The sequence below is a fragment of the Rutidosis leptorrhynchoides genome, chromosome 2 (genome assembly GCF_046630445.1).
Source record: "Rutidosis leptorrhynchoides isolate AG116_Rl617_1_P2 chromosome 2, CSIRO_AGI_Rlap_v1, whole genome shotgun sequence".
NCBI lineage: Eukaryota > Viridiplantae > Streptophyta > Magnoliopsida > Asterales > Asteraceae > Rutidosis > Rutidosis leptorrhynchoides.
Window position 1 is genome coordinate 677,443,649 of NC_092334.1, and position 14,958 is coordinate 677,458,606.

Consider the following 14,958-nt stretch of genomic DNA (forward strand, 5'->3'; position numbering starts at 1 on the left):
TTGTGGATGATAGGCAGTACTCATGTCTAAACGAGTTCCCAGTGCTTGCTGTAATGTCTGCCAAAACCTTGAAACAAATCTGTCATCCCTATCAGAGATAATAGAGATTGGTATTCCATGTCTAGAGACAACTTCCTTCAAATATAATCACGCCAAATTCTCCATTTTATCATCTTGCCTCATTGGCAGAAAGTGTGCTGATTTGGTGAGACGATCGACTATTACCCAAATAGTATCATAACCACTTGCAGTCCTTGGCAATTTAGTAATGAAATCCATGGTAATGTTTTCACATTTCCATTCCAGGATTTCAGGTTGTTGAAGTAGACCTGATGGTTTTTGATGTTCAGCTTTGACCTTAGAACACGTCAAGCATTCTCCTACATATCTTGCAATATCGGCTTTCATACCCAGCCACCAAAAGTGCTTCTTGAGATCTTTGTACATCTTTCCTGCTCCGGGATGTATTAAATATCTGGTTTTATGTGCTTCCTTAAGTACCTTTTCTCTCACATCTCCAAACCTTGGTACCCAAATTCTTTCAGCTCTCTATCGAGTTTCTTCTTCCCGAATATTAAGGTGTTTCTCTGACCCTTTGGGTATTTCATTTTTCAAATTCCCTTCTTTTACAACTCCCTGTTGCGCCTCCTTTATTTGATTAGTAAGGTTAGTACGAATAATTATATTCATAGCTTTTACCCATATAGGTTCTCTGTCCTTTCTACTCAAAGCGTCGGCTACCACATTCGCCTTTCCCGGGTGGTAACGAATCTCAAAATCGTAATCATCAATAACTCAATCCATCTACGCTGCCTCATGTTCAGTTGTTTCTAATTAAATATGTGTTGAAGACTTTTGTGGTCGGTATATATAATACTTTTGACCCCATATAAGTAGTGCCTCCAAGTCTTTAATGTAAAAACAACAGCACCCAATTCCAAATCGTGAGTCGTATAATTTTTCTCGTGAATCTTCAATTGTCTGTACGCATAAGCAATCACTTTCGTTCGTTGCATTAATACACAGTCGAAGCCTTGCTTTGAGGCGTCACAATATATCACAAAATCATCATTCCCTTCAGGCAATGACAATATAGGTGCCGTAGTTAACTTTTTCTTCAACAATTGAAACGCTTTCTCCTGCTCATACTTCCATTCAAATTTCTTCCCTTTATGCGTTAATGCAGTCAAGGGTTTTGCTATTTTGGAAAAATCTTGGATGAACCTTCTGTAGTAACTAGCCAGTCCTAAAAATTGGCGTATATGCTTTGGAGTTTTCGGGGTTTCCCACTTTTCAACGGTTTCAATCTTTGCTGGATCCACCTGAATACCTTCTTTGTTCACTATGTGTCCGAGGAATTGAACTTCTTCCAACCAAAATGCACACTTTGAAAATTTTGCGTACAGTTGTTCCTTCCTCAATAATTCTAGCACTTTTCTCAAATGTTCTTGGTGCTCTTGATCATTCTTTGAGTAAATGAGTATGTCATCGATGAAAACAATGACAAATTTGTCAAGATATGGCCCACACACTCGGTTCATGAGGTCCATGAACACAGCTGGTGCGTTAGTCAACCCAAACGGCATAACCATAAACTCGTAATGACCGTAACGCATCCTAAAAGCAATCTTTGGAATATCATCCTCCTTCACCCGCATTTGATGATACCCATAACGTAAATCAATCTTCGAATAAACCGACGAGCCTTGTAGTTGATCAAATAAGTCGTCGATTCTCGGTAGTGGGTAGCGGTTCTTGATGGTAAGTTTGTTCAACTCTCGGTAGTCGATACACAACCTAAATGTACCATCCTTCTTCTTGACAAACAAAACAGGAGCTCCCCATGGTGATGTGCTTGGTCGAATAAAACCACGCTCTAAAAGTTCTTGTAATTGACTCTGAAGTTCCTTCATTTCGCTGGGTGCGAGTCTGTATGGAGCATGAGCTATTGGTGCAGCTCCCGGTACAAGGACTATTTGAAATTCAACAGATCGGTGTGGAGGTAGTCCCGGTAATTCTTTCAGAAATATATCGGGAAATTCTTTTGCGACGGGAACATCATTGATGTTCCTTTCTTTGAAATTGACTTTCTCGACGTGTGCTAGCACAGCATATCAACCTATTCTTATTAGTTTTTACGCCTTCAGGTTACTAATAAGATTTAACTTCGCGTTGCTCTTTTCTCCCTACACCATTAAGGGTTTTCCTTTTTCTCGTATAATGCGAATTGCATTTTTGTAACAAACGATCTCTGCTTTTACTTCTTTCAACCAGTCCATACTGATTATCACATCAAAACTCCCTAACTCTACTGGTATCAAATCAATCTTAAATGTTTCGCTAACCAGTTTAATTTCTCGATTCCGACATATATTATCTGCCGAAATTAATTTGCCGTTTGCTAATTCGAGTAAAAATTTATTATCCAAAGGCGTCAATGGACAACTTAATTTAGTACAAAAATCTCTACTCATATAACTTCTATCCACACCCGAATCAAATAAAACATAAGCAGATTTATTGTCAATAAGAAACGTACCCGTAACAAGCTCCGGGCCTTCCTGTGCTTCTGCCGTATTAAAATTGAAAACTCTTCCGCGGCCCTACCCATTAGTATTCCCCTTATTCGGGCAATTTTTAATAATGTGGCCCGGTTTTCCACATTTATAATAGAATACGTTGGCATTACTTGCTCCGACATTACTTGTTCCAACATTACTCGTTTCGACATTATTTATTCCTTTATTTCTATTATACATTGGTCCGTAGACCTCACACTTTATCGCGCTATGACCATTTCTTTTACAACTGTTGCAAAATGTTGTGCAGAACCCCGGGTGATACTCTTCACACCTTTAGCATGGCTGTTTATGATTATTATTGTTGTTGCGGTTGTTATTGTTGTTGGGACGATTATTGTAATTGTTGTTGTTAGGACGTTTGTTGTAGTTATTGTTGTTGTTGGGATTGCGATTGTTGTTGTTGTGATTTATGTTGCGGTTGTTGAGATAGTTGTTGCGATTGTGGTTGTAATTGTTGTTGTTGTTGTTGTTGTTGTACTGGTGACTCTTGTCACTGTTTTCCTCTCACTTCCTCTTGAGTTGTTTCATGTTGGCTTCTTCGGCCGTCTGCTCATTAATTCTTCCCTCAATATGATTTATGAGTTTATGAGCCATTCAACTTGCCTTTTGTATGGAAGCGGGCTCGTGTGAACTCACATTTTCTTGAATCCTTTCTGGTAATCCTTTTACAAACGCGTCGATCTTCTCTTCTCCATCTTCGAACGTTCCCGGACACAATAGGCACAACTCTATGAATTGTCGTTCATACGTGGTAATGTCGAATACTTGTGTTCGTAACTCTCTAAGCTCTGCCTTGAGCTTATTGACCTCGTTTCTAGGACGGTACTGCTCGTTCATCAAGTGCTTGAATGCTGACCACGGTAGTGCGTAAGCAGCATTTTGTCCTACCTGTTCAAGATAGGTGTTCCACCATGTTAACACAGTACCTATGAAGGTATGTGTGGCGTACTTAGCCTTATCCTCTTCAGTACACTTACTTATGGCAAACACCGATTCGACCTTCTCAGTCCACCGTTTTAATCCAATTGGACCCTCGGTTCCATCGAATTCCAGAGGTTTGCAGGCAGTGAATTCTTTGTAGGAGCATCCTACACGATTTCTTGTGGAATTAGTTCCACTGGTAGATCCAGAGTTATTGTTATTTTGCATCGCAGCCTGTACTTCGGCTATGTTTGCTGCAAGGAAAACACGAAAATCTTCCTCACTCATGTTCAAGTTCTGACGAGTCATCGGTGCCATTTCCTTCAAAAATAGCCAAAAGAATTGAGTTAATCATATAGAATTTAAGAGTAGTCAATAGTATTTCGTAGCATAATATGAACTTATTTATAAAAGCTTTTTCTTCATATTAGCATTTTATAGTTTTAATTCGGGTAGTACCTACCCGTTAAGTTCATACTTAGTAGCTACTATACAATTTAACTACTACGCTTCTATATGAAAAACTTATTACAATAATATTTCACGTTCAACTTATATACAATATTTTACAAACATACAATACCACTATTATACATATAGGATGAAATATAGCACATAATAACTTTGCTACTCGGCAGCAATAAAGGCAATTCTAGTTAATACGCAAGTCGTTTAGCAAAAGAAATAAAGACACGTAATTCATAAGTCCAGAAACAAGTCATGCATTCGGGTTTTACTAGTATTATTTCCCATCCTTGATCTTGTGGAAAATAATCGTTGTGACCGTTTGCTAGGAAACATGTTGTAATGTCGTTAAAAGGACGAGGGTTACGTAATGCCCAACAGCCCCGTAACAATCTAAAAACCTTGTTTCTCACCCCAACTACTGAATCCGTCACTTGTGAGAAGGTTTTATTTAAAAGTTATAACCCAATGTTCTTTTTCTCAATTTGATGAGAAGCGAACATTATTAGCCCGTAAGCATAACATGCTTCTTTATGTTGCATGTTAAAAGCTCTTTCTAAAGAACGGAGTCCTATGTTGGGATATGTTGAGTCAAAATAGGTTCGTAACCCGTAGCGTAAAATCGTATCTAGGTTTCCCGCACCAAATGCCTTAAAGAAAACTTGGCGTAACTTAAAGTCTCCCCAATGTGATATGCCCCATCTTTCAAAAGAAAGCCTTTTATAAACTAAGGCATGCCTGGAATGTCTTTCAAACGTTCGACAAACTAATTTTGCTGTAAATAATTGTGCTGATGAATTCTGGCCGACTCTAGACAAGATTTCATCAATCATATCCCCTGGTAGGTCTTCTAAAATTTTTGGTTGTCTATCATTAACGTCCATTTTTGTTTTTATACTGTAAAATAAACAAGGATTATATTCGTAAAAGATAATTAACAAATAATATAAGCAATTTTTACATAAATCTTAAAAGTACAAGCACACAACAATACATATATTACCCAGCATGATTACAACTCTTTATTCCGACTCACTCGTTTCTTCTTCTTCGGACTTAGTTCGTTTGGCTAATTTCCTAGGGATACATGGTGGTCCTCTAATACGAGCCGTCATTTTCACAAATGGTTTAGAAAAATCTGGTGGCCTAGATGTTCCCGAATTATTGTTGAAATCTAAGAAATACGGGCGTTTACGATACATATAAAGTTCATCGGGGTTGGAATCAGGTTTCTCTATTTTGATGCCCTTTCCCTTATTATTCTCTTTTGCCTTATTAAATTGAGTTGGGGTAATTTCTATAACATCATCGAAATCCTCGTCTGGATCCGATTCATCAAAAAATTGGTAATTTTTCCAATATTTTGCTTCCTTGGCGGAAACACCATTGACCATTTTTAACTTTGGTCCATTGGTTGAGGATTTTATTTTATTTAATCGTTTTACTGTAGGTATTAATAAATCATCCTCCGAAACCTCTTCTTCTTTCGGTTCCTCTTCTTCCGGTTCATCCTCTTCCGGTTCTTCCTCTTTCGGTTCTTCCTCGGGAATTTGTGAATCTTCCCAAAATATATTCGACTCTTCATTATTATTAGGTGAGTCGATGGGATTTGTATTAGAGGTAGACATCTATCATACAATATCAAACGCGTTAAGAGATTAATATATCACATAATATTTACATGTAAATAATATATAGTTTCTAAAAAAAAATGTTAAGCAACCGTTTTTAAAGAAAACACGGTCGAAGTCCAGACTCACTAATGCATCCTAACAAACTCGGTAAGACACACTAATGCAATATTCTGGTTCTCTAATACCAACGCTCGGATACCAACTGAAATGTCCCGTTCATATTGATTATAAACGTTCCATATTAATTGATTTCGTTGCGAGGTTTTGACCTCTATGTGAGACGTTTTTCAAAGACTGCATTCGATTTTAAAACAAACCATAACCTCTATTTTATCGATAAAGGTTTAAAATGATAATAAAAAATATAGTGTTTTCACACGACCATTACATATTGGTTTACAATAATATTACACAACAATATATGTCTTCGAATGCAGTTTTCAAACAATATTAAATAAGCATGGACTCCAAATCTTGTCCTTAATTTAGTATGCAACAGCGGAAACTCTTAACAATTACCTGAGGATAAACATGCTTAAAACGTCAAAAAAATGTTGGTGAGTTATAGGTTTAACCTATATATTTATCAATCGTAATAATAGACCACAAGATTTCATATTTTTATTTTTCATAAATATCATCCCATACATAGAGATAAAAATCATTCATATGGTGAACACCTGGTAACCGACATTAAAAAGATGCATATAAGAATATCCCCATCATTCCGGGACATCCATCGGACATGATATAAAAACTCGAAGTACTAAAGCATCCGGTACTTTAGATGGGGTTTGTTAGGCCCAATAGATCTATCTTTAGGATTCGCGTCAATTAGGGGTGCACTAATTCTCAAAATTAGTGATGTTCCCTAATTCTTAGGCTACCAAGCAAAAAGGGGCATATTCGGCTTCGATCATTCACCCATATAATGTAGTTTTGATTTCTTGTGTCTATTTCGTAAAGCATTTATAAAACTGCATGTATTCTCATCCCAAAAATATTAATTTTGTTAAAAGTGGGACTATAACTCACTTTTACAGATTTTCACTTCGTCGAAAAATAAGACTTGGCCACGGGTCGATTCACTAACCTATAACAAATATGTACATATATATCAAAGTATGTTCAAAATATATTTACAACATTTTTATTACATTTTAATGATTTGAGTTTGTTAAGTCAGCAGTCCTCGTTAGTAACCTACAACTAGTTGTCCACAGTTATATGTACAGAAATAAAGCAATATATAATATCTCGGATCAATCCATGACCCATTGTCTACAAGTCTCAGACTCGATCACAACTCAAAGTATATATAATATTTTGGAATCAACCTCAACCCTGTATAGCTAACTCCAACATTACTGCATATAGAGTGTCTATGGTTGTTTCGAAATATATATATAGATGGGTCGATATGATATGTCAAAACATTGTATTCGTGTCTATGGTATCCCAAGATTACATAATATATGTTAGAATACATGTATAATATAATATAAGTTAGTTAAGTTATGATTTGTATAAATTTATTACAATTTTCATGTAGCTAGAACAAGCAAAATTATTCAATTTTTGTTTTACTCATAACTTCTTCGTTTTAAATCCGTTTTGAGTGATTCAAGTTGCTATGGTTTCATATGGAACTTAAGTTTATGAATCTAAACAAAAAAGTATAAGTTTATAGTCAAAAATACAGGTTACAAGTCGTTTTTGTAAAGGTAGTCATTTCAGTCGAAAGAACGACGTCTAGATGACCATTTTGGAAAACATACTTCTACTTTGAGTTTAACCATGATTTTTGGATATAGTTTCATGTTCATAAGAAAAATCATTTTCTCAGAAGAATAGCTTTTAAATCAAAGTTTATCATAGTTTTTAATTATCCAAACCAAAACAGCCCCCGATTTTACTACGACGGCGTATATTCGATTTTACGGTGTTCTTCGTGTTTCCAAGTTTTAAATCATTAAGTTAGCATATCATATAGATATAGAAAATGTGTCTAATTTATTTTAAAAGTTAAGTTAGAAGGATTAACTTTGTTTGCGAAAAAGTTTAGAATATACTAAACTATGTTCTAGTGATTACAAGTTTAAATCTTCGAATAAGATAGTTATATATATATATATATATATATATATATATATATATATATATATATATATATATATATATATATATATATATATATATATATATATATAAATCGAATCATGTTATGAACATCATTACTACCTCAAGTTTAGTAGGTAAATCTACTGGAAGTGACAAGAAATGATCTAGATTCAAAGGATCTTGGATGGCTTGAAAGTTCTTGAAGTAGGATCATGACACAAGAACAAGTTCAAGTAAGATTTTTACTCGAATTAAGATAGTTTATAGTTATACAAATCGAATCAAAGATTGAATATGAATATTACCTTGAATAAGAAAGATAACCTACTGTAAATAACAAAGGTTTCTTGATCTTAGATGATTACTTGGAATGGATTAGAAATCTTGGAAGTAAACTAGTAAACTTGAAAGGATTTTTGAAGTGTTCTTGAAGTGTTCTTCCTATGATGATTATAGCTTGATTCTTGAAGTAATTTTTGATGAAGATGATGATTAGTTTACTGGAAAAATTCGTTCATAAGTGTGTGTAGGTGTTGAGAGGGAGTTAGAAAGAGAATTGGAAGTGAAATGGATTGATTGGTGAGTGGTGAATGATGAGTGGTGAGTGGGGTTAAAAGGAGTTCTACTTAGTTGACTAGTTCATGGTAGAAGTTAAATTTAATTAGTCATGCATGACATAATCAAGAGTGGAATCCCATGCTAGTTCCTATTGGTATATACTCATAGTAAGTACGTCTAGAAGCTGTGTATAATACGGATACGAATACTGAATGACTACGAGTAGAATTGTTGATGAAAATGAATGGAAATGTAATTGTAAGCATTTTTGCTAAGTAGAATTACTTTGATATGTGTCTTGAAGTCTTTCAAAAGTGTATTAATACATCTTAATACACTACATGTATATTCATTTTAACTGATTAGTTAAGTCATCGTTAGTCGTTACATGTAAGTGTTGTTTTTGAAAGCTTTAAGTTAACGATCTCATTTAATGTTGTTGAAAGCTTTAAATCAAATTTTAACACATTTTTAATAAAGCGATATTAACCCAAACAAAAAAAATTTCGAGCTGACCTGGCAGCTCGATCGCAGACAGGGGCTCTGCCCCTTGGACCCCGCCAGGGGTTGCCACCCCTTGGACCCCTCTATCAGGGGCGCTGCCCCCGAACCCCCGTCATAATCAAGATAAGTTCAAACAAGTGTGCACTCCACACTTTCCCAAACTTGTTCGATATTTATCAAGGTTATTTTGGTTAACAAATTAATCCAATTACACTTAAATCATATTGGTGACACAAATCACCAATAATTAATATATCATAATATGATACATATGTATTTAGTAAGACGTTGCTATAACGATAATCGTTATATATATCGTTTCGAGTTTCATAATTCAATAGTCTCATTTTATGTATATAACTCATTGTTAATATACCTAGTGAGATACTTACTTTTCATAATATCATGTTAGCTATATACATATCCATATATATATCATCATATAGTTTTTACAAGTTTTAACGTTCGTGAATCGCCGGTCAACTTGGGTGGTCAATTGTCTACATGAAACCTATTTTAATTAATCAAGTCTTAACAAGTTTGATTGCTTAACATGTTGAAAATACTTAATCATGTAAATATCAATTTCATTTACTATATATAAACATGGAAAAGTTCAGGTCACTGCACCAGGACACCTATCACCAACCATGGAACCCGAGCGATGATATGAATTGGAATCCCTATCCAAATCAATAGTGTTCCATTAGTGATTTCTTATCTTTTATTATTTTTATCTGTTTATGTTAAACATTTAACATTTTGATACTTTTATGTAATGTTTAACATTTTTATTATTTTGTACTAATATTTCATTTTTGTAATTTGAAAGTGGGATATTAAGTCCCATTTCAAAATACCATGCATGTTTATATTTGTAGTGTATGTATTTTATCTCATGTACACAACAGGGTAAAACAGCGCATTTTCAAAGACTGGCATTAAGTTCAGCAAAAGCAACTAATTTTGAAGACAAGATGCAAAATATATGTGAAATAAGAACTGCAGGAATGAACAAATGATGTGCACCATTTATCATTCAAAGAAACAACAATATGTTTGGAAACTTTGGTAAAATTTAATCATTTTTCTAAGCTAATCACCCTCAATAATTTAAATTGTTACTGATTTCTTGCAAATGAGGACATTGCAAGATCTTAAGTGTGGGAAGTGATTAAATTCTTTCGGTTTTAAAAAATAAAAATTGACTTATACACTTGGTTTAATAGCCACCGTTAAACTTTACTAGTAAAGCAGTAGTTGTATTAGAATCTAGTGCTCTCTAATAATAAAGAACAACCCTAGTCTTATATACTGACTACCCACTTCTAGTAAAAATTTTAAAATTTTTTCAACTAAATAAACTCAAAATCATGTTTATACATATTTATGAACAATAAAACCAGGTGTTAACACCGAAATTATTGTTACCTCGAAAAGGACATAAATTGAGAAACAACCCAAAACGCTTGAATTCATTTAAAATGGAATAGAAGAGAATAAAAAGGCAAAGAAAGAAAAATAAAAGCCAAGTGTGGGAATATTTTACCAAGTTATTTAGAACATATATCACATATTATTGTACAAATAATTGAAGATACTTTTGTTTTGGACGATATTAATCATTTTTACCCAGTTTATTATAATATAAATGGAATGTAAAAGGAAGTAAAGTCTTCCGAGAAAAAGACACGTGCTTCTTGATTTCGGTCAGGAAGTTGTCGTCCAGACCAGTTGTAGAGTCTACGAAAAACCTTGAAAAGTTTTCTCGAAAATCAGCTGGAAATCCACGGACCTCAGCATCAAACAGGGTCGCCAAGTGGTCAGACTTATCCTAACCATGAGAGGATCTGTCTACAATGGGGGGCACCATGCAAAATAGCTTATAAGACTAATGAATCAGATCCCCAGAAAGGATAATCTCCTTAAAGATCAAAAATCAGCAATTAAGCCTGATATTACTCAATCCTTGAGATTGAACTTAAAGATTGAGAATTCAAACTTATGGAATTCGATGATATCTAAACTCGAGCTTGAACGAGAAAATATTTTGATCAAAATTACAAACCAATTTGTTTTCTGAAAACCCAATTTCAATGCGTTCATTACCATTGAACGTAAAATCCTAAGAATTCACCTGGAATTCATTAGGTCACCTGAACCAAATCGGGTGTCAACTGTAAGAACGATGGTTGCATATTATGGTCGAAGACAGGACCTTGTGCCAGGCCGAAAAACTATAGGGTGATCTTTACTATTGCTCCTACAAAGGATAGTAATTGCATCCGACACGTTATGGACCATGAAAATCTGCATGTCATTAGACATTGCCTTAACAGTTGCTTGTTCAACGCTTTCCTTTACAACCAGACGGTAGTTTACCAAAAGGTAATATACGGAACAAGTAAACATGACGTGTTGCTTTCCTAATACAAAGTTAGCAAGTGGGTGACACAAAACAGCAAGTTTTGAGCTAAAATTTTCAAATCTGAAACCCACAAAACCCACAAAAACATTTTGCAAACACCGGTGAAGGGTTATTCTAGAAAACTTATCTAGGGTAAAAGCTATATTGAAATTTCAAAAGATCAAATGTTTTCATAAAGATCCAATTTCCTAAAGGATCTAAATTTTTATAGTCATGTGGGAGTGTAAACCACAACGTTACTATCATTGTTCATACTGCCGTATTAAAATCACTGATGTACAAAGTGTGAAGAATAAAGAAGTGATTCTAGTAAAGTTATATTCAAGTTCTATATTGCTTGAGTACAAGCAACGCTCAAGTGTGGAAATATTTGATAATGTTAAAAACGAACACATATTTCATAGCATTATCCTTCAAGAAAGACAAGCTTTTAGTTGCAATTGTTCTATTTTCAAGTAATATTTGTTTAAATAATAAAAGGTGAAGACAAAAGACAGATTCGATGATTTGAAGATGCAAACGACCAAAAAGCTAAAAAGTACAAAGTACAATCCAAGTGGTTCAAATTATTGGTGAGAAACGTCTAAAAATTACAAGAGTACAAGCCGCAAAACGCAAAGTACAAGATATTAAATCGTACGAAAGGACGTTCGAAAATCCAGAACCGGGACATAAGCCGAGTATCAACGCGCGACGAAACGGACCTAAAATTACAAGTCAACGATGCACAAAAATATAATATAATATATATATAATTATATATATTATATTATATAATAAAATAAACCAGCAGCCCACGTTTTGCTAAACAAAATATCTGGATCCAGCTGGCCATGCGATCGCATGGCCTGAAAGAACAAAAACCATACGATCACATGGCACCCAAGAGATGGCCAAGTGCTATAAAAAGGCAGTTTGCTCGACGTTTTATGTACACCATATTTCTCAATTACTCTCTATCTCTCAATATATATTTATAATTATTTTATAATTATAATTTTAATATTAAGTTAATAATAATAAGGTTATAGTGGCGAATGTTTTAAGTTTGTAAGTCGAAATTCTGTCCGTGTAACACTACGCGATTAATACTCATTGTAAGTTATGTTCAACCTTTTTAAATAAATGCCTCGTAGCTAAGTTATTATTATGTTTATTTAAGCCGAAGTAATCGTGATGTTGGACTAAATATTAAGACGGGGTTATTGGGCTTTGGACCATAATTGGGGTTTGGATAAAAGACCGACACTTGTGAAAATTGGACTATGGGCTATTAATGGGCTTTATATTTGTTTAACTGAATGATAGTTCGTTAATTTAATATAGAGATTTACAATTTGACGTATTTATAAATAACCACATACACTCGATCGGACACGATGGGCGGGATATTTATAAATACTAATAATCGTTCATTTAACCGGACACGGGAATGGATTAATAGTCAATGGACTCATTAAAACAGGGGTGGATTACATTCAAGGACACTTGGTGTAATCGTTAATAAAGTATTAAAACCTTGGATTGCACACAGTCGATAACCTGGTGTAATCATTAACAATGTATTGAAACCTTATTACAGTTTAAGTCCCCAATTAGTTGGAATATTTGACTTCGAGTATAAGGGTAATTTGACGAGGACACTCGCACTTTATATTTATGACCGATGGACTGTTATGGACAAAAACCAGATGGACATATCGAATAATCCAGGACAAAGGACAATTAACCCATGGTAATAAATTAAAATCAACACATCGAACATCATGATTACGGAAGTTTAAATAAGCATAATTCCTTTATTTTATATCTCTTCGCTCTTTATTTATCGTCATTTTATTTATCATACTTTAAATTATTGCACTTTTAATTATCGCACTTTTAATTATCGTCATTTACTTTACGCTTTAAATTAAGTTGTATTTATATTTAATATTTTACATTAGGTTTTAATTGTGACTTAAGACATAAAATCGACAAACCGGTCACTAAACGGTAAAAACCCCCTTTTATAATAATAATAATACTACTTATATATATATATATATATATATATATATACAAATATAGTTTAAAATTATAGCGCTAAACTCAGCTAGCTCCCTGTGGAACGAACCGGACTTACTAAAAACTACACTACTCTACGATTAGGTACACTGCCTATAAGTGTTGTAGCAAGGTTTAGGTATATCCCATTCAATAAATAAATAAATAACTTGTGTAAATTGTATCGTATTTTATAGTATTTCGTAGTAAAATATAATCTATTTCGTACTACACCTCGCACACATCACAGGCCCCGAAAACGGGCCCCGAAATCGCGCTCCAAAATCGCGCTCCAAAAACAGGCCCCGAAATCGCGTGCCAAAAAACGCGCGCCGAAAACGTGAGCCGAAAACGCGCGCTGAAAAACGCGCGCCAAAATTGCGCTCCGAAAAACGTGCTCCGAAAAACAAATCTTTGGAAGTGAACCCATTTGGAACCATTTGGGTCTTCAAGTAATTTTTGTATTATGTGATTGGACCCATTTGGGTCTTTAAGATATCTGTTATATTATGTACTTGGACCCATTTGGGTCTTCAAGTAAACCCAATGGACCCATTTTTAAGACTTTGGGTCCATTTTGCCAGGTCTACTCTTAACCATCCGTCTGTTTCTCTTTATCTGATTTATTACGCGTTCTAATCTATTTAATCTTGTTTTTATGTTTTTCCTCCTTCTTCAAGAATCTCAGATCGATCACAGATCAACCCAAACTAACAATGTGTTATTTATTAAATTTCAGAACTTAGAATTAATACATAACAATTAGAGATTGAGTAACTTGATTTAAACGGATTAAAAGTGAAATATTAATTAAAAAAAAAACTGTGACAGACCACAAGAACGCGTATGAACTCAATTTCAGTTTCGAATTTTTAGAACGTTTCAGACTATTTTTATAACATGAAAAAGGTTTTAATTCATTCATGTAAACTTCCTCAATCATCAATTTAACTTAATACAACCCCAGGAAATCGAATTTTATTAAGAACAGAATGTTTGACTTTTATTTTGAAAGCTTTGACTCCAAAATTAGAGCTCGATATGAAAAGTTGGGATTTGAAACTTTCCAGATAGATTAAATGGAATGTTTCTAACACATCTGCATTAACACATTTTAAAATTTAACAAGAATCGAAGTTTTTAGGGAATTAGAACAAGAACAGAGAACGTACGTTTATTTCTTGATTTTTTTGTTAAATTCAATCAAATAAATACGGGCAAAAGTGATAATTGATAATGAGGGTGTGAAGTTGATTGAGTGTGTCAATAACCCTAAGTAATTCGATTGTTTTATGGCAGATTTTGTGTCGACAGGATATTGCATTCGTACAGAAATAATAAATAATAAAAAAAATTGACATCGACACTAAACAGATTTTGGATCGTTCCTGAGATGGAGATTCTGATTTGTACTAATTGAATATGATATGTAACAAATTGAGACAGAAACAAAAACAGAATACAGTTTCGATAGCAACTGATAACAAAATGGTACAAATTTCTTAATTTTTATATTTTATAATTAATTTTAATGATTTAATAATTATATAAATAATAATAATAATTATGTTAATAATAATAAATAATAATGATAATATTAATACTATAAATGATAATAATAATATTATTAATATTAAAATGTATTATTTTCTAATAACAGTAATAATGATAATAATAATTTATAATAATAATACAAATA